This window comes from Anabrus simplex, chromosome 1 (genome assembly GCF_040414725.1).
Source record: "Anabrus simplex isolate iqAnaSimp1 chromosome 1, ASM4041472v1, whole genome shotgun sequence".
In the NCBI taxonomy this organism is placed as follows: domain Eukaryota; kingdom Metazoa; phylum Arthropoda; class Insecta; order Orthoptera; family Tettigoniidae; genus Anabrus; species Anabrus simplex.
In genome coordinates, this window is record NC_090265.1 from 454,590,779 (window position 1) to 454,610,528 (window position 19,750).

Genomic DNA, 19,750 nt, shown 5'->3' on the forward strand with positions numbered 1-19,750 from the left:
ACAGAAGGTCCCTTGTTTATCTGAAGTATCTGCAGCCTCAATGAACCAAGCAATTGAGGAAGCAGTGATTTTGAATGAATCATCCAGAGATATTACTGAGGCCACTGATGGGACATGGCAGCGTAGAGGTCATCGCTCAATGGCATTGTCACTGCCATCTCTGTAGATAATGATAAAGTAATAGATGTGGAATATTTTTCTAAGTATTGACATATTTGTCATGGTAATAAAGAAACAAATAGTAATCATGAGTGTGCTAAAAACTGTGATGGGTACAGTGAAGGAATGGAAACTGAGGGTGCTCTGAGAATTTTTCAATGGTCAATAGCACAAGGCAATGTTAGATATGTCAAATATCTAGGTGATAGGGTCTCCAAAGCCTTCAACAAGGTAAATGAGGCTAAAGTGTATGGTGACACTGCTGTCATTAAGCTAGAGTGCTGTGGTCATGTGCAGAAGAGGATGGGTACAAGGCTCAGGAAGCTGCGGAAGGACATGAAAGGGAAAGAACTTTCAGATGGAAAGCTATTGTCAGGACGAGGTAGATTGACTGATAGGGAAATAGATCTAGTTCAAAATTATTATGGTCTAGCTATCAGGAGAACTGCATCATCGAATGATGTACAGGTAATGAGAAGGGCAGTGTGGGCCACATTCTTTCATAAGTGCTCCACAGATGATCACCCAATTAACGAGCTCTGTCCAAAGGGTAGTGATTCTTGGTGTGGTTATCAAAGAGCACTGGTATCTGGCGAGCCTTACACTCATAAACATTCTCTTCCTGCAGCGGTAATGGCTGCTATTAAACCAATTTACAGAGATCTGAGTGACACAAACTCCTCACCAAGTGCTTAGGTGGTGGTACTCAGAATCTTTATGAAAGTTTGAACCATTGTATTTGGGAAAGAGCACCAAAACATGTTCTTGTTGGGTATAATACTCTCAAGATGAGTGTTTTAGATGCAGTAATCTGTTTCAATGGAGGTGTAACAGCTAGAATGAATGTCTTGGAGAACTTGGGAATAAAATGTGCACCTAACATGAAAAATAGTCTCTTCACTGTTGACAAGGTGAGAGTACGAGATGCCGAAAAGTATGCTGAACAGATGACCAAAGAGGCCAGGATCAGAAATAGGAATATAAAGAGGAAGAGGGAATAAGCAGAACTGGAGAAAGATGATGATTATGCAGCTGGGATGTTCTAAAATACAGGTAACTCTTTGAAAAATATACTTTTAACTTTGCCAGCTGTTTCCTGTTAATACTCATTTTTCATGTTTAGGTACCAATAACTAGGAAACCATTTAAGATAGAGGGCTAATTTTTTGTACATCAACTTGCCTAATGGAGTACTTGAATGTTAACCTATTTTCATTTCCAAAAAATAGTAGGCCTGGATTGGGAAGAGGAAAATTGATACATATTTTTGAATAAATTTAAAAAGAAAGAGTTCAAATTTTTTTCTTGCGTCCTGTCCAATAATAATGAAACGAAGTGGTTACTCATCTGCCATGATTCATTCACAGTATGTGAACAAAATTTGAGAGTATTTTATTAGAAAACAACTGAGAAATGTGTACCTGAAGTAACTTACACAACATTTTTTGAAAATGTATATGTCCAAATTTGTATTAATTTGATACATCCTATAAAAGCAAAGTAGTACTACATGGTCATAAACAGCTCAGAATATACTGTTTTTTATATGTTACAAGAATCATAGCTGTACCTTTAGCATAAACCCAGAAAATACTTAGAAAATTGATGCCAAAAAATAGACTTTTTCATCGTGTAGGAGTACGTGTGTCCAATTGGCAGGGGGGTGAGAAGGAGTGAAGAGAAGAAAATAATCAAAGTGACTTAGAATATGGATGTATGTGTGTATGTTTCAGCATAGCTGTCAACTAATATTGGTACCAATATTACTTTCTATCTGGAAAAAATACTGAGGGGGCAAGACTGCTTGACAGTTGGAATCACAAACATCATATCTATAGCGTGACAATTTAAATACATATAGTTATCACTCATTTTTTTTAAAGGATCAAATACTTTTCAGAAAATTCCGGCTTCCACAAGGACAAAGATTTACTCGAAAATTAAATAATCTGAAACATGAAATCAAACACATCTAACTAACTCTAAACTAAATAATAGGTCATAGCATCTCAATAAGGAATTCTATAAAATTCACTTTATACCTAATTAACAGGTAATACAAATCTTAAAGGTAAAAATTCAAAATCTATCTGGTAAGTGCTGGGTACTAGAGATAGTAGTATATATTGGCAAATATAGCATAAACTCTTCACTGAGGAACATATTTTCCTTTAAAAAGTACAAAGATCTTGGTTGTGAAAGGTTGATCATATTTTTCTTGTAAGGAGAGGTAACAACCTATACTTGGCGCCTGGCTTAAATGATAATTCAGCTGTTGCAACATTCTCATTTTCTCAATATCACTGTGAAAGATAGAATTATGAATTTTATATATACAATATAGAAGATAGTGGTTTCACTGGTGGACTGTTAAATGCTATATGTCTATTGTCATCACTATTTAAAGTAACTGGACTGTTTTGTATTAAATACCTATTTCTATCATTATTTAAAATGTTGATTTGACTGGTGAACTGTTAGGTGCTGTACATTTATTGTCAACTTGGGCCCAATACTAAAAGACCAGGCTCTGTGTGTCACAAGCCAGGACAAAGAGCGAAAGACAGAGAAGTAACACCTCTTTAGAAATCTTGGTTCAGCTAGCCCAGCTGGTAGCATGCTGCACGGGGTCCTTGCTAGGGTTACAGCAAAGAACTTAACAGCTGCTCTAGTGGAGAAGGAGACTTTTGATACAGTATAGTTAGAGGATGAGGCCACCTGTTACGGTACATCCAGAGACTAAGTGGAATTCACCCACCAAATTTGTACTCTTTGGGCTGAAAACAGATTCTTTGTAAAAAAGGACAATATAAATCAAGTTTAAGTTTGTGGGATATAATAAAAGCCAACACCTGTGTAACTATCAGACGAATTCCGTTTATCGGGTAGAGTTTCGGGTTCTACATAACACACTCTCTCATCAATACACTATAATGGGTGTGATAGAATCCAACAGACTGCGCTGGACTGGACATGTACTGAGGATGCAGGATAACAGAGCACCAGTAGATCTATACAAGGGATCTCTTAATGGCAAAAGACCTTCAGGAAGACTCCGAAGCACAACAAAGAAGGAGATCAACAAGGTATGCCAGACCTTCCAAACTGATAACTGGGAAGAGCTGTCTCAAGATCGAAAAGGATGAAAGAGGATTGTGAGATCCGCACGGGAACTTCACGTCCATCAGAAGCCTACGGAGTGAGTGAGTGAGGGAAATAACATTAGTGGCGACCATGGACAGGACGTGAGCAAAGCAGTAATTTGAAATGGATAAGACTACATCGAGGAAACCAATATGTGCTATGTCCACAAAAACATACGATGCGGTGATGGCGGAAAATGACCCCAACAAGGTAAGATTGCATTTTACTAAATTAGAACAACTAGAAAATGAACTGAAGGATGCCGATGAGAAAATATTAGAAGTGCTTCTCAAAGACAGTGACGAAGAACGATACACAAATGAATACGATGAAGTGAATGAACATCGTGATAAAGTAGATGAAGCTCATCAGAGAATGGAGTGTGTTCTATTAAAACAATGTACAAATGAAGGGAATCAAATATCGAGTGATGGTTTCATAGGTTTCTCACAGAAAAGATTCAAACTGCCGAACATCAAACTTCGAAAATTTTCCCGAGAGGTTAGGAACTGGTTAGGGTTTTAGAGCCAGTTCCGTCGAATTCATGACGACTCAGACATAGGAAAAGAAGATCAATTTCAATATTTGATCCAATGTACTGTTGAAGGAAGTAGAGCTAGGGAGGTGGTAAATAGTTTCTCTCCAACAACTAAAAATGATGTTAGTGCAAGTCAGTGTCTTTAAAGTAAATTCGGAAGAGAAGAATTACTAGTAAAATTTTATGTTCATGAACTGCTTGGACTTGTGATTCAAAATGTTTCTCCAACACAAAGACTGACTCTCCTACAGCTTAGAATCCCACCTTTGGTCCCTTGAATCTCTGGGCATGACTACTGACAAGTACGTAGCATTCTTGTTTCCGTTGGTTGAGTCATCTCTACCTGAAGACTTGCTGAGAATATGGCTTAGAAATTTTGTCTGTTACCCTGTTAGTGACTCGACCAAGGATTTATACTGTGACAAACTCACACGACTGACTTTATTCCTCAAGAATGAAGTGGAAGGTGAACAGAGGATAGCACTTGCCCAATGAGGACTTAATACAGCAAATCGGAAGCCTATAAAGCAGAAACCTAGACTAAACAAAGTGGAAAACATGGCCACTGCTAGTAGTCTGTTCACAGGAGACATTAAACAACTTGGAAATGTATGTGTATTCTGCAAAATCTCATGAGAGCGAAGAGTGCTTCAAGGCACAGAAGATGACTCAAATCAAAATCAAATCAAAATCTCTTTATTTGCAAATGAGGTGTCTACCTCGGTGGCAAATGGTACACTAAAATACATTATTGTCAAGCACTAAATATTAAATTAACAAGAGAAGAAAATTTTCCTATACCTAATACAATATTATACAATTTACACTAACAATTTTTTCTATTAAACACACAGCTCATCCTTAATAAATGTATATTGTTTACAAAATTCTACTTATAATATCTCCTGTACTACTTACAAATATAGTCAACTGATATACAGTATGTGGAATTACTTCAAATGATACTGTCCAACTGGTATAAGATTAAAATTTACATTGCATTTATTTACTTTTTTTTTTTTTCTTTACCCATTCTGGAACCTAAGTAGCATAACGACCTGCTGCGTCTTAACCAGAGCCCCTTTTGCCACCACTTTTCAGAGTTCCTGAAGGGCCTTCACAGCTACCGTAGCGGTCCCAGGGCCCTCGAAGTCCCCACTGTACTTCACCCCTACAGTCAGTCCCCTACTTTGGCTGTCCAACTCCTTAGACCAGGGGATGGAATTAATTTATTCACACACATTTTTTTATTTACAATAACCTGCACTGGTTGAATGCCCTCTAACATTTCATTTATTTTCTCTGTTGCTGTTTATTCTCTTCTTGAATATCTGTACAGATTTTGGAAAAGGATCAAACACTACCCCTGGTAAACTGTTCCACTCCTTCACACCCTTCCCAATGAATGAAAATTTACCCTAATCGCTTCTGCTAAAATTCCTTCTAATTTTATATTTGTGGTCAGTCCTGCAGATATAATTATTTTCCAACTGAAGCCTCTCACGGATATCTCCCCATGCTGCTTCTCCTGTATAGGCTCTATATAATCCTATAAGTCTAGTTTTCTCCCTTCTCTTAAAGTTTCCCACCCTAGTTCCTTTAACATTTGTGATACACTACTCTTTCTCCTGAAATCCCCTGTTACAAATCTTGCTGCTTTCCTTTGCACACTATCTATCTCTTTTATTAGGTATTCTTGGTGAGGATCCCAAACACTGTTTGCATATTCCAATAATGGACGAACCATACTTAGGTAACTTTTCTCTTTTAATTCTTTGTTGCATCCTTTAAGTAGCCTCATTATGACATGTAACGATCTGTATGCTTTCCCAACGATGTCATCCACATGACCCTTCCAGTGCAAATTACTTTCAAATCTCACACCTAAGTATTTGCACTTGCCATCTTTTGGGATAACTACCCCATCCAAAGTATATTCAAATTCAGTTTTAAAACTCCTGTTTGTAAATGTTGTAACAGTTGATTTGCCTCCATCAACCTTCATATTATTCTCTTCAACCCATTGTTGGATACTCTCAAGGTCCCTTTGTAATTCTGAACAATCCTCAATGGTATTTATTTCCCTATAAACAATTATGTCATCTGCATACAATCTTATTTTTGATGTTATATTATTCCCTAAATCATTTACGTATATTAAGAAAAGTAACGGTCCGATTATACTACCCTGTGCAATTCCCTTCCAAACTTTCTCTTCCTGCGATATGTTATTTCCTACTTTGACTTTCTGAACCCTTGAATTTAGAAATGTTTTTACCCAACGTGTAACCCTTACGTCCAATCCTATTCCCTCCAATTTCTTTAATAATATTCCATGTTCCACTCTATCAAAGGCTTTGGAAAGATCTATGGCTATGCAATCTAACTGGCCTCCTGAATCCAATTGGTCTGATATGTCCTACTGAAATCCCACCAGTTGTGCCTCACAAGAAAATTTCTTTCTAAATCCATACTGGCTCCTCATGAACCAATTTTTATCATCACATATCCCTCTGATGTACTTTGATATTAAACTCTCCAGTATTTTACAAACTATACCGGTCAGGCTGATTGGTCTGTAGTTCTCTGGTTTCCTTTTATCACCCTTTCCTTTATAAATTGGTATTCTTATAGATTCCTTCCATTCCTTTGGTATTACACTATTATTTATGACATAGTCAAAGAGAAATTTTAAATAAGGCACTATGTACCACCCCATTGCCTTTAACACCTCCCCAGTAATTTGATCACTTCCTGCTGCTTTTCCTTGCTGGAGCAGTTGGATTTCTCTGAAAATATCTTCATTTGTGAATGAGAAGCTTCTTGTTTCCCTCTGTGTCTCTCCCTCTCTATCTTCCGTTTCGGTTTCCAGCTCCTGACAATCATCTACTGAATCTCTGAATTCCCTACTAAAGAGGTTTGCTTTCTCAGTATCTGTTAAATAGTGTTCACCCCCTTCTCCCACCATTGAAGGAATTTGGATTCCTTTTCCTTTTTGATTCCTGATATATGAATACAGCTTTTTCCATTTCCCTTTGTGGTCATTATGCTCTTGAAGAATGCCATTCATATAATTCTCTTTTGCTTCCTTTTTCACTCTATTCAGTTCCCTCATTAGCTGTTTTTTACTTTCTCTACTCTCCCTACCTTCTTTGATTTTCCTGTTTACTATTCTACATTTTCTTTTCGATTTTCTTATTTCCCTTGTATAAAGAAAGAAGAAAGAAGTAGAAAGAAAGAATACTTTGAGGAAAGCAGGATATTGTTTTCAGTGCTTGAGACCTGGTCATGTTTCCAAGATCTTTAAGGGTAATGTACTGTGTCACTTCTGTGGGAAGAGTCACTTCTGTGGGAAGAAACATATTATTCTAATGTGCCCAATGTTACCTTCAAAGATTTCCAAGGAAAATGTGGAAGAAACACAAGATGAAAAGGAAGGTGCCAGTGCTACCTTGGGTAACCAAAACTGTATCCAGGATATTCTTCTGCAGACCTTATTGGTGAAGATCACAGGAAGGAAAGGGGATCTGGTAGTAAGAGCACTCTTAGATAGTGGATCACAGTGATCATATATATTAAAGAAACTGACAGATACCATCAGACTGGAACCGTCAGGATCTGAAAACATGATTCTTGCTCTGTTTGGAGGAACTGAATCAAAAGGGCATCTACATTTTAATTATCAAATACAGTTGAGCAGTTTAGATGGCAGGTGCACATGAAAGATTCCTGTATTGGATCAACCAATTATTTGTGCTACTTTCCCTAGAATCCAAAGTGGTCCTTGGATGAAAGAACAGAAAGAAAATATAATTTTTCTGCCTAATTATGAAGAGGCATGCCTGAAGTTGAACTTCTTTTAGGAGTGGACACCTACAGAACACTTCTTACTGGAAGAATTACAAAACATGGGATGTGGACCAGTGGCTGTTGAGACTAGACTTGAGTGGGTTGTTATGGAAAGGCTATCTCCGAACAGTCTCTCCGACTCATCCAGCATGATGGTAACTTCAATGTTGACTTTATAAACACTGCAATTACTGATTTATGGAAGTTGAACACCCTAAGAATTAGGGATCCTGCTGAGAAGATATCAAAGAAAGAAATAGAAATGGCCACCTAGAATCATTTTAAGAAGACTGTCTCAATCAACGAGTATGGCCGTTATGAAGTCCATCTGCCATAGAATGAGGTATCTCAGGAGCTCCATGACAATTTGGAAATTGCTGAGAAGGGGTGCAGGATGACGGCTAACATGCTGTTGAATGGCAACAAGTATCAGGAATACAATGTTGTGTTTCAGGATTGGCTTCAAGAAGGGGTGATTGAAGAGGTACCCTTTCAAGACATTGAAAATAAATGTCACTATTTACCTCATAGAGGTGTATTCAAAGAAAATTCAACCACACTGTTAAGACATGTGTTTGGTGCCTCTTGCCAGGGGAAGGAAAGTCCATCTCTGAATGAGTGCCTGGAGAAAGGACCAAATCTGCTGGAACAAATTCCACCTATTCTGGTCAGGTTTTGCCATCATAAAATTGGAGTAATTTTGGACATAAGACATAAGATGGGCCTTTTTGCACATTTCTATTGCTCTTTCAGACAGAGATTTCTTGAGATTCCTATGGTGGGAGGATTCCTCCATGAAGGAATTCAAGATATTCCGACATCGACGATTTGTATTTGGGCTCAAGTGCACTCCATTCTTGTTGGGTGCAGTTCTTGATCTCCATTTAGAAAACAGCTCACCTGAACTGCAAGAAACAGCACACCCATTAAAGGGCCCATTCTATGTCGACAACTGCGTAACATCCCTTGATTCAGAGGAAGAAATGACCCAGTTTGTTGGCAAATCTATGAAACTACTTTCAGGAGCCAGATTTAGTCTATGTAGCTGGGAATCTACCTCATGGGGAAAAGAGAGTACGTTTGAGAAGATTTCTCCTGTTCTTGGATTATTGTGGAACAAGGAAGAAGATGTATTGTACTGTGATGTGAGGCCTAAAAATGAGACTGGATATGTTACACGGAGAAAAATCTTGTCATCTGCTCAGAGGAGTTTTGATCCCATTGGGTTTTTATGTCCTCTGACCCTATTCCCTAAACTTCTCATTCAGGATAGCTGGAATTCGACAATGGGGGTGGGATGAACCATTGCCAGAAGATAGAGTGAAAGATTTGTCAGTCTTCGAGGACAGTGGGGTTGCTCTTGCTGGGCTGTTGATTTTAACGGGTGGAGAGAAAGCTTGGATTTTGTTGTTTGCTTATGCTGTGTATCGAGCTATACATATTGATCTGGTGTTAAACCTTTCCACAGAAGCATTTCTTCAAGGTCGTAGGAGATTTATTGCAAGGCAGGATGACCTGGAATTATATACAGTGACAATAGGACCAACTTCACAGGAGCTGTGAATTCCTTTGACTCTTTGAACTGGCATAAGATAGAAGAGGAAACATCTTCAAGGAGGACCCAGTGGAAATTCATTCCATCCACGGCTATTTGGTGGGGTGGATGGTGGGAGAGGATCATTCAAATGGTTAAGAAGTTGTTGAAGAGGACATTGGGAAGATCCTCTCCCACCTATGAGGAGGCTTTGACTGTCCTCTGTGATGTGGAATCTGTGGTACATTCTAGGCCTTTGACATATCTGTCTGAGGATCCAAGTGACTTAGTTCCATTGACTCCAGCAATGTTCCTGCAGGACAACTCGTCCATTGGAGTCCCTGATCTTGATTGCCTTGGCAAGACTTACCTCATACAACGGGCCGAGTACCTGCAGGGAGGAACTGAGGAAAAGATTCCGTAATGATTACCTGAGCCTTTTAGTACAGCCGCAAGTTAAAGAAAAGTGTCGAAGGATGCTGAAGATTGGTGACATTGTGTTAGTAGGCTCTGATCAGAAGAAAAGACTTGATAGGCCTTTGGGTGAAGTGATTGAAATGTTTGCTGGTAAAGATGGTAAAATAAGAGTAGTTCGAGTGCAGACTGCTGGATGGGACATAATCAGGCCCATTCAACGTTTATACAATATGAAGATAAAGTTGGAATTCAAGAGGACAAATTGGGGAAAATATTTGTTTATAGGAAGGGGAGTTAGGGATTGGAATAACTTACCAAGGGAGATGTTCAATAAATTTCCAATTTCTTTGCAATCATTTAAGAAAAGGCTAGGAAAACAACAGACAGGGAATCTGCCACCTGGGCAACTGCCCTAAATGCAGATCAGTAGTGATAGTGATAACCACTCGAGATGACTTCCTCGCAGGATACCTTACCAGTGGAAAATGATGGAGATAATGAGCATGAATGTGTTGTTTCTGCTGTAAAAAGAGAAGTGAAAACAAAAAGTGGACATTTAGTGAAACTCTCTGCACGATATGGGACTTAAGTTTTGTGATAAGTTCTTGTCTCCTTAAACTGTGTAGGCAAAATTATTGTCAGATTTTTTAAATGGTTCATTTTGGTTTTCTGTTAACAGGGGAATAAAGAAAATCAAAAGGTGGGAAGTATGTTACATCCAGTGACTAAATGGAATGCACCCACCAGTTTTGTACTCTTTGGTCTGAGTACAGATTCTTTGTAAAAAAAAAAAAAAAAGACAATGTAAATCAAGTTTAAGATTGTGAGAAATAATAAAAGCCAACACCTGTGTAACTATCAGACAAATTCTGTTTATCGGGTAGATTTTCGGGTTCGACATAACACTACTCGTCTCTTCTGGAAAAAAAAAATGAGAAGTTAATCACTACATTGTGGTGAAGAGGAATTTTCAAGAGGTATGAGAGTAAACCCCAAAAGAGAGTCCTCCATAATCTTAGGACTAGCAAGCTAGTAGAGGATAAATATTTCATAGCTTTCAAAGTACGAAAGAGACTCAAATGAATAATAAACCAAATGGTGAACCAATTTCTTGTGTCCCAGTAATAAATTAAAGTCTTTTTTGATCAGATTCTCATCCTGGGAATGCAAGAAGATTTACCAATGGAAGAAACAGCACTCAAAATGGACTTGGTTATAAAAACAAATCAAGATTGAGAGCCCTGATTGTGATTACATTGACCGGCAAGAGTGGAGAGAGAGTCAATATGATGGAATGGAGAGAATACGTATAACAGGGCTGAGTGAAACAAAATAGAAGGGAACAAACTCAAGGAAGTTGAAAGAAGGTTATAAATTGTAATGGAATGATAGCAGCAAAGAGGAAAGGAAAAGAGTGAGTTTTATGCTGCACAATGATATTGAGACCATCTCAGATGTTTCCTTTGTAAAGGAAAGAATCATCAAAGCAAGGGAAATCTAGAAAATGTCAGTTTCACAGTAATCACAGTACCGTATGTGGCAAAACAGATGACACTGAAATGTTATTTAATTGCATTGGTACAGTATGTGTTCAAAATGTGTACCATCATGTGACACACATTGTTCATAACATTTCTGAAGATTACTGAACATGTTGATGAATAAAGATTGTTGTAAGGACATAAGAAATGATGTTATTTTCTCGCTTATAATTTGGTATTATTTGTAGATGGGTCGTAAGCCAGGTCGGTTTCTATCTTTATAATAAGTGAATATTTTAGTACGAAAGGACCAAATATTCAAAATAATTTTTAGTAATCCAATGTTAATTGCAATGTTAAAGTTTATATTTATGATCGTATTTTTAATCCCCATATGTTTTTTAGTTGATTATTGATGGGTGGTTCAGTCTTTGATATATTTTATAACATTTATATTTTTTATGGGTTGCATCTTATCAGGCGATTTTAGTAATTTAAGCTATTGTTTTGGGGGAGATATTTTATCTTATGGACTTATTTTATTAAGATTTTGAATTTGATTCTTTTAACATGCACAATATGCAGGCATGTGGGGTCATGAGTTCTGGGGAGGAGGAAGGGTATAGGAATGGAGTTCCATGAGAAATTAGGTTATTACAAAAGTGTTATTGAAGAAGGATAAGTGACTCTCCCTCAGTGTAGGCTGTAACTCTCTTGCTGCATTCATTATTACTGGAGAGGTAAGTTTCTGGAACTACAAAAGTGGCACAAATCTTGCAATAATGGAGTAGTAAAGAGGTTTCTGTAGACTACCTAGTCCACTATTTTTGGATTCTGTGTAGCATCCTCAATGAGAAATAAGGGCCCACTATTCCATGACCGGACACAGTGCACCAAATCTTAACCCACGCATTGTGAAGTGGTTTCTACATAACCTTGCCATGCCATTCCAACCCTAAAAACTCCAAAACCATAAAAGTAGTTACCGGTAGTGGGATGTAAAGTCAAGAACATGAAATGAGTTTTTGTCGGTTGATAAAGCCATCATTTGAAAACTACTGTATATTTTGCAGAAGAAATCTCATATGTCGCAGACAACACTCGGCTGCATTACTGTAATCAGGCTTGCTCATCCATTTCTGTTAGATGCTGAGCAACTTGAATGCAGTATGTGAATCCAACCAGCTCTTTACACATTTGCCGAACAGACCTATCATTCAAACCGAGTTCATTGTTCATTGTAGACTACACATTAAGGATTGTTAACACTTGCTGGAGAAGTCATCCATGATTCTTGTTACTGATGACATTTCTTGAGTTCCATGTTATCCCTATTTGCTGACAGAAGACTGATTTAATATGACTGAATTTGTTGGCGACAGCTAACATTCTGTTATTTGTTGCACTATTATTATTACATTGCATTGCAACATATCCTAGTGGCAATGCTTACATAGAGCAGTATGATAATGAAGTAAATTAAAAACATAAATTACATGACAAACTATGGCAGCAAGAGTACAATAAACAATTCCATGAAAACCATATATTACAAGAAATGACATCAAAGCATAGTTTCTCAATGACAGAAGAATAAAAAGGAATTCCATTAAAACAAGAAACAAACTTGTCAGTTAAAAATGACATACGAGTAGTGTAACAATAATTAAAAGCAATCACAAAGAAATGAATAAGAAATTTGTGGAAAATAACTTTTCACTTACATACAGCATAACATAATTACAATGTAATCCAAATCCATGGTGAAATGGTTAGTGTGCTGGCCTTTGGTCCAAGTGGTCCTGAGATTGATTATTGGCCAGTCAGGCATTTTAACCTCTAGAATTAGAATTCATCATAGGTAGGCTCACAGATGCCCAGTTCACCTACAAGGTGTCAACTCGAAGGACCTGCACAGGGCCTCTCCAGGGCCCACATACCATTTTTATTACAATGTAGACACAGAAATCCTTCTTTAGAACACTACTCTTGTTGTTGCATTGAAACACAACAAGAACAACAGGAACACCAAATAATCATACACTTAGTGAATTGTAGTTAGATTTCCTATGAAGATTTTATCAAGAAGTTTTTACATATAACACATCAACAGTGACAATAGCAAACTTTATAACTTTAAGCTATTTTTATTAATAAGATATTTTAGTGAGAATTAATTAATGTACCATATTCCCTATCCAGTCAACAATGCCTGCCCCCCCCCCCCCCCTTTTTCCATGACATGTACTATTCTATATAATGAAGTTACATTTTTTAAGTGTTTCTAATGTGTGTTTTAACATTAAGATTAGGAAGAATGTGTCCTTGATAATTATACAAAACACCAAAACATATGTCACTGAAATTTCTACAGTACAAAGTAGATGAAACATGTTCTACAGTTTTTAATTTGCCTTTGGCAAATAAACAGTATCGATCAGGTGGAACCATTGTGTTTTTTACTTCTTTTTACAGCAGTTTGAGCAGTACAGTGACTCACTACTAGCTTAACATTGAAAACACAACACCAACACATAAAAATTCACACTCAACTTAAATATTTCCAATTTCTTAACACTACAACTTACAATAGTTTGAGCGGTTCATTGATTTACACTGTTTAATCAAAAGTATCCAGACACCACTGTGCACTAGTAGGCAACAACACATGATGCATCGCGCTAGTATAAAAAGGCGGCAGCAAATTTTGTATAGCTCAGTGCAGCTATGAAACAGCAACATGGGTAGGTCAGGTTAGTTTAGTAACTTTCAATGTGGAGTAATCATTGGTTGTCACATAGCAAGAAACCTGTACGGGACATTTACAACCTTATGAATGTACCCAGACTGACTGGCAGTGACGTAATTCAACAGTGGAAAGGTGAAGGTACAATTACAGCAAAACCACGATCTGATTGGCCACATATACTGACACCCAGGGACCAATGCACATTAAAGAGGGAGATGCAAAAAAATTCTTCAGTTGTCTGCAGAAGAGTCACCAAGGAATTTCAAAGCACAATGCCAGTCCCATGACTGCGCATCAGGAATTAAAAGGAATAGAGTTTCATGGTCAAGCTGCTGCCATAAACTAAATAACCAAATCATCAATCAATCATTACTGATCTGTATTTAGGGCAATTGCCCAGGTGGCAGATTCCTGATCTGTTGTTTTCCTAGCCTTTTCTTAAATTATTTCAAAGAAAGTGGAAATTTATTGAACATCTCCCTTGGTAAATTATTCCAATCCCTAACTCCCCTTCCTATAAACAAATATTTGCCCCAATTTGTCCTCTTGAATTCCAAATTTTTCTTCATATTGTGATCTTTCCTACTTTTAAAGACAACACTCAAACTTATTCATCTACTAATGTCATTCCACGCCAACTGACAGCTTGGAACATACCACTCAATTGAGCAGCTCGTCTTCTTTCTCCCAAGTCTTCCCAGCCCAAACTTTGCAACATTTTTGTCGGAAATCACCCAGAACAAATCGAGCTGCTTTTCTTTGGATTTTTTCCAGTTCTTGAATCAAGTAATCCTGGTGAGGGTCCCATACACTGGAATCATACTCTATTTGGGGTCTTACCAGAGACTTGTATGCCCTCTCATTTACATCCTTATTACAACCCTTAAACACCCTTAAACCATGTGCAGGGATCTGAACCCTTTATTTACAATCCCATTTATGTGAGTATCCCAATGAAGATCTTTCCTTATATTAATACCTAGGTACTTACAGTGATCCCCATAATGGGCTTTCACCCCATCAATGCAGTAATTAAAACTGAGAGGACTTTTCCTATTTGTGAAACTCACAACCTGACTTTTATCCCTGTTTATCACCATGCCATTGCCTGCTGTCCATCTCACAACATTTTCGAGGTCACGTTGCAGTTGCTCACAATCTTGTAACTTATTAATCACTCTATACAGAATAACATCATCTGCAAAAAGCCTTATCTATGATTCCACTTCTTTACTCATATCATTTATATATATGAGAAAATATAAATATAAAGGTCCAATCACTGGCGTAGCCAAGGGGGGGGGGCCCAGTGGGGCCGGGCCCCCCCCAAAATGTTTCCTGAAACTAGAGCGAGGATCAGCCGTTGTTTTACGTACGGTACGAACAACATAAAAACTTACTCCGAAATATTAAATTAACGTAGCGACAAAGAATCTACTAGCAAGACTCAATACGGCCATTCATAATTCTCCATATTTGTACTGCTTGAATGAAAGGAAAACACTTAGGATTGTGATGCGCGGGGAGAGGCCTCAGTATTGGGAATGCAACTGTGTGTTGACAAATGCCAAAAGATGAGGAAAAGGGCAATTAGCCAGGGATTACTCAATAGGGGGCCGGAACGTGACCACCGAGATAACGGTGTCCACGGCCAAAAACAGTTGAAAGCTTACAACATCGTGTCAGATTTTGCAGATCGGTTCCACGAAACTGGGGTTGTACCGTGGTTGAAAGATGTGCTATGTTTAAGTTGCAGCGTTGGGAAGACTGTGACAGGATTGTGAGCTGCACGTTAGTTCCTCATTTTGTGCCATATAAGTAACTTCATTTGAAGACGGACCGTTTTGTCTCTAAGGGCAAAATAATGTGCATCCTCGGTAAGTTATGATTTTTTTAAAAATTCTAACAGTAGCAAGACAGATCGCAGATGCGTGCCTTAGTTCTATAGGTAGGTCTATATATTTTGTCAAATGCCCGGGGACTGATTGGAACCTCAAATGGCACCATCAAAAGTGCATGTAACTATCTTGTAATTAGCGAACGTGATAACTCAGTTCCAATAGTTCTATCTTCTCATCAAGACGGCCGAGGCTTGAGTTGCAGTCGATGCATGAAACATTTTTAAAATGGGAAGTCACGTTCTATTGATTCAGATTCTACTTAAAACACTAGGTCGCGTGCCTTACCTTTCTTTAGTACTTTTGAGTCATAACCGCATCATTTATGATGGTGTATTCTTCGGGCTTACCTTGTACCTTAAATGGTGAGTGGATGCAGTGGCGTACCCACGAAATAATTCAATGGCCAAGTCTAGGCCAGTAGCGTGGATACAACTTTTCCTTGGAAGGGATTGTGAAAAGATGTTTTATTTTGTATTTAGAATTTACTTTACGTCGCACCGTAGCTCTTATGGCAACGATGGGAAAGTAAAGGGTAAGGAGTGGGAAGGAAGCGGCCGTAGCCTTAATTGTATGTTGTATGTTCAGTCTTCAGCCCTAAGGCTGGTTGGATCCTCAACAGCTCTGCCATCAGCTGTCATTAAGGTGTGAAAATGGGAAACCACGGAAAACCATCTTTAGGGCTGCCGACAGTGGGGTTCGAAGCAGATGCAAGCACACAGCTGTGCGCCCTTAACCGCACGGCCAAATCGCCCGGTGGATATGAAAGGAAAGCCGGTCCTACCGATTGCGGTGACGGATCTTCTGTAGATATTGATGGTTTTGATTGTTACCATGTAATTATATCCAACAATCGAAATCATAGCTTCTGTACTCTAAACCGGCTGCATTATTGAAACTCTTCGTAAAATTGATAATATCGTTCTTCGTTTGTGAGGAAGTAGAATCTTCATTTAATTTTTTTCTAAAAAGAAAAGGAACTACTTTGGTACTATGCCCCGTGAAGGTGACTACCTGCCAGGTCGTAGATATTTCGATCACGGGAGAGTCATGGTCAACTCTATTGCACCCACAAACAAGGCTGTATCTTCCCGATCCCATGCCTTTCTTAACTCTGTCAGTGGCGGGCATCGAATGCAGGATGCCTTAAGTCTAATTCTAAAATAAGGAGACCTAAACGTAACAAGCCGACCCCGCGGTGTAGGGGTAGCTTGCCTGCCTCTTACCGGAGGCCCGGGTTCGATTCCCGGCCAGGACAGGTTTTTTTACCTGGATCTGAGGACTGGTTCGAGGTACACTCAGCCCACGAGCTTATAATTGAGGAGCTATCTGACGGTGAGATGGCGGTCCCGGTCTAGGAAGCCTAGAATAACGGCGAAGAGGATTCGTCGTGCTGACCACAGGACACCTCGTAATTTGCAGGACTTCGGGCTGAGCAGCGGTCGCTTGGTAGGCGATGGCCCTTCGGGGCTGTTACGCCATGGAGTTTGGTTTGGAAAAGTGTACAGAGAAGGAAGCGACACCCTTGCAATGCTCTTTAGCTTCCAGCTAGTTCTTCCGTCCGTTCCAGTGCATTTAGGACAGTTGGAAAACGTACACCTTAATAAATGCTCTTCATAAAACCTGTGTAAACATACTAACTGAATCTATTTATAACAATAATCACAAACGCCTCTCTTTTCATGTGGTTCAGTTGGTTGAGTCGCTGTCCTTCTGAGTCCGAGTTCGCAAGTTCAAATCCCGACTTTGGTCGGTGGCCCTCAAAACGGTGTTGAAATGGCAACAGCTCCATGTCGTTCGTTTCTGGCATGTTAATAAAAATTATACATACGAATATTAGCGTCATGAAACTGTAACTTTATACTACTATATTCTGCACCCCAGGCTTGCGAGGGAAACGAATTAACAATTTGCTTTACGTCGCAACGACACTTTTAGGCCTTATGGTGACGGTGGGATAGGACAGGCGTAGGAGTGGGAAGGAAGCGGCCGTGGCCTTAATTAAGGTACAAGCCCAGAATTTGCCTGGTGTGAAAATTGGAAACCACGAGAAATCATTTTCAGGGCTGCCGACAGAAGGGTTCGAATCCACTGGCTCCCGGATGCAAGCTCACAGCTGCGCTGCCCTAACCGCTAGGGAAACTAATAGGACAAGGTAAACACTCCCTAGCATATGTTGTGACGTATATTTTTCTTTACCAACTAACAAAATATCTATACCCATACCCCTTACATTCTATATTTATTTATTTAATAGTGCCTTTTTTACAGTGGCGAAGTTAGGGCTCGAGGCCCTCTCGTACACTTAACCACATACTAATCAAAATCTTAAATAAAATACTGAGATACGTAAAACAGTTAAAACTACATAAATTAATAGAATTAAAAATAAATTTAAGTAAATTACTAACTAAATTAATATTAAAAAGTGCGGCTCCATGGCTAAATGGTTAGCGAGTTGGCCTTTGGTCACAGGGGTCCTGGGTTCGATTCCCAGCAGGGTCGGGAATTTTAACCATCATTGGTCAATTTCGCTAGCACGGGGGCTGGGTGTATGTGTCGTCTTCATCATCATTTCATTCTCATCCCAACGCGCAGGTCGCCTACAGGCGTCAAATAAAAATACCTGCACCTGGCGAGCCTAACATGTCCTCGGACACTCCCGGCACTAAAAGCCATATGCCATTTCATTTCAGTATTAAAAACTCTTAAAAATGACTAATCCTCAGGCACGTACACATTCACACTTCAACCATTCAGTCAGCTGTCCTCAGCAGGTAGTCTCGGCAGGTGACCTTAAATCTTGATAAAGAGCTAGTTGCTCTGACCTGAGCTGACAAGGAATTTCATAATTTGGCGCCGATCACCACAAATTATCTATTAATTTTATTTGTGCGGTGCAGTGGAATAGAAAGAAAGGATCTAGAACGTGTATTTAAGTTGTGAAATTATGATAAAAAGGTGATATTAGAAGAAATATACAGTGGCTGACTTTCAGCTAACACTCCTAAACACCATCGTTAAAGTGTGTAGCTGCCGGGGTTTATCAGGCTTCAGCCATGAGACAGCCTGATAGTATGGGTTGGTATGAACATCGTACCCGACGTTGTAAATAAATCGCAGGCAGGATTTCAGTGCTTGTTGAAGTTTAAGTGTTTCTTCTCTCGCCATATCAACTAAAACAACGTCACAATAATCAAGAATCCAGTATCCAGTATTCGGGAGATAGTAGGTTCGAACCCCACTGTCGGCAACCCTGTAAATGGTTTTCCGTGGTTTCCCATTTTCACAGCAGGCAAATGCCGGGGCTGTACCTTAATTAAGGCCACGGCCGCTTCCTTCCCACTGCTAGCCCTTTCCTGTCCCATCGTCGCCGTAAAACCTATCTGTGTCGGTGCGACATAAAACAACTAACAAAAAAAAAAAAAATCAAGAATAGGGAGAATGAGTGTCTGTATTAGTTTGGCCTTTAGCTCCAATGGAAATATATCCCTCTGCCGTTTAAGAGGGTGAAGCACTCCAAAAGTCTTTTTACGTATTTCTTTCGTGTGACCAGAACAATCAAGTGTTTCATTCATAATTAAGCCGAGATTTTTGACCGTTTTACTGTAGGGAATAATGTTACCATTCAGTATGATAGGCGGGATTGGGACATTGAGCAGCTCAGTAATTTTCGTGATCCAGTTATGATTGCCTGAGATTTTGTGGAGTTTAATATAAGAGAATTTCGTTGTGCATATATACTGAGTCATCGGAGGTCATTGTTAATATCTTGTCTTGCAGTGTCGATATGTTATTTCCTGTCACGGATGGTATGTCATTGATATAAATACAGAAAAGTAAGGACCCTAGAATACTGCCCTGTGGGGCACCACTAAGTTTCATTTTCCATTTAGAGGCCTTGTCGTTTACTGTTACTCGCTGTTGATGGTTACTCAAATAATAACTAAAAAACTTAAGTGCAGCCAGGTCAAAATTTAG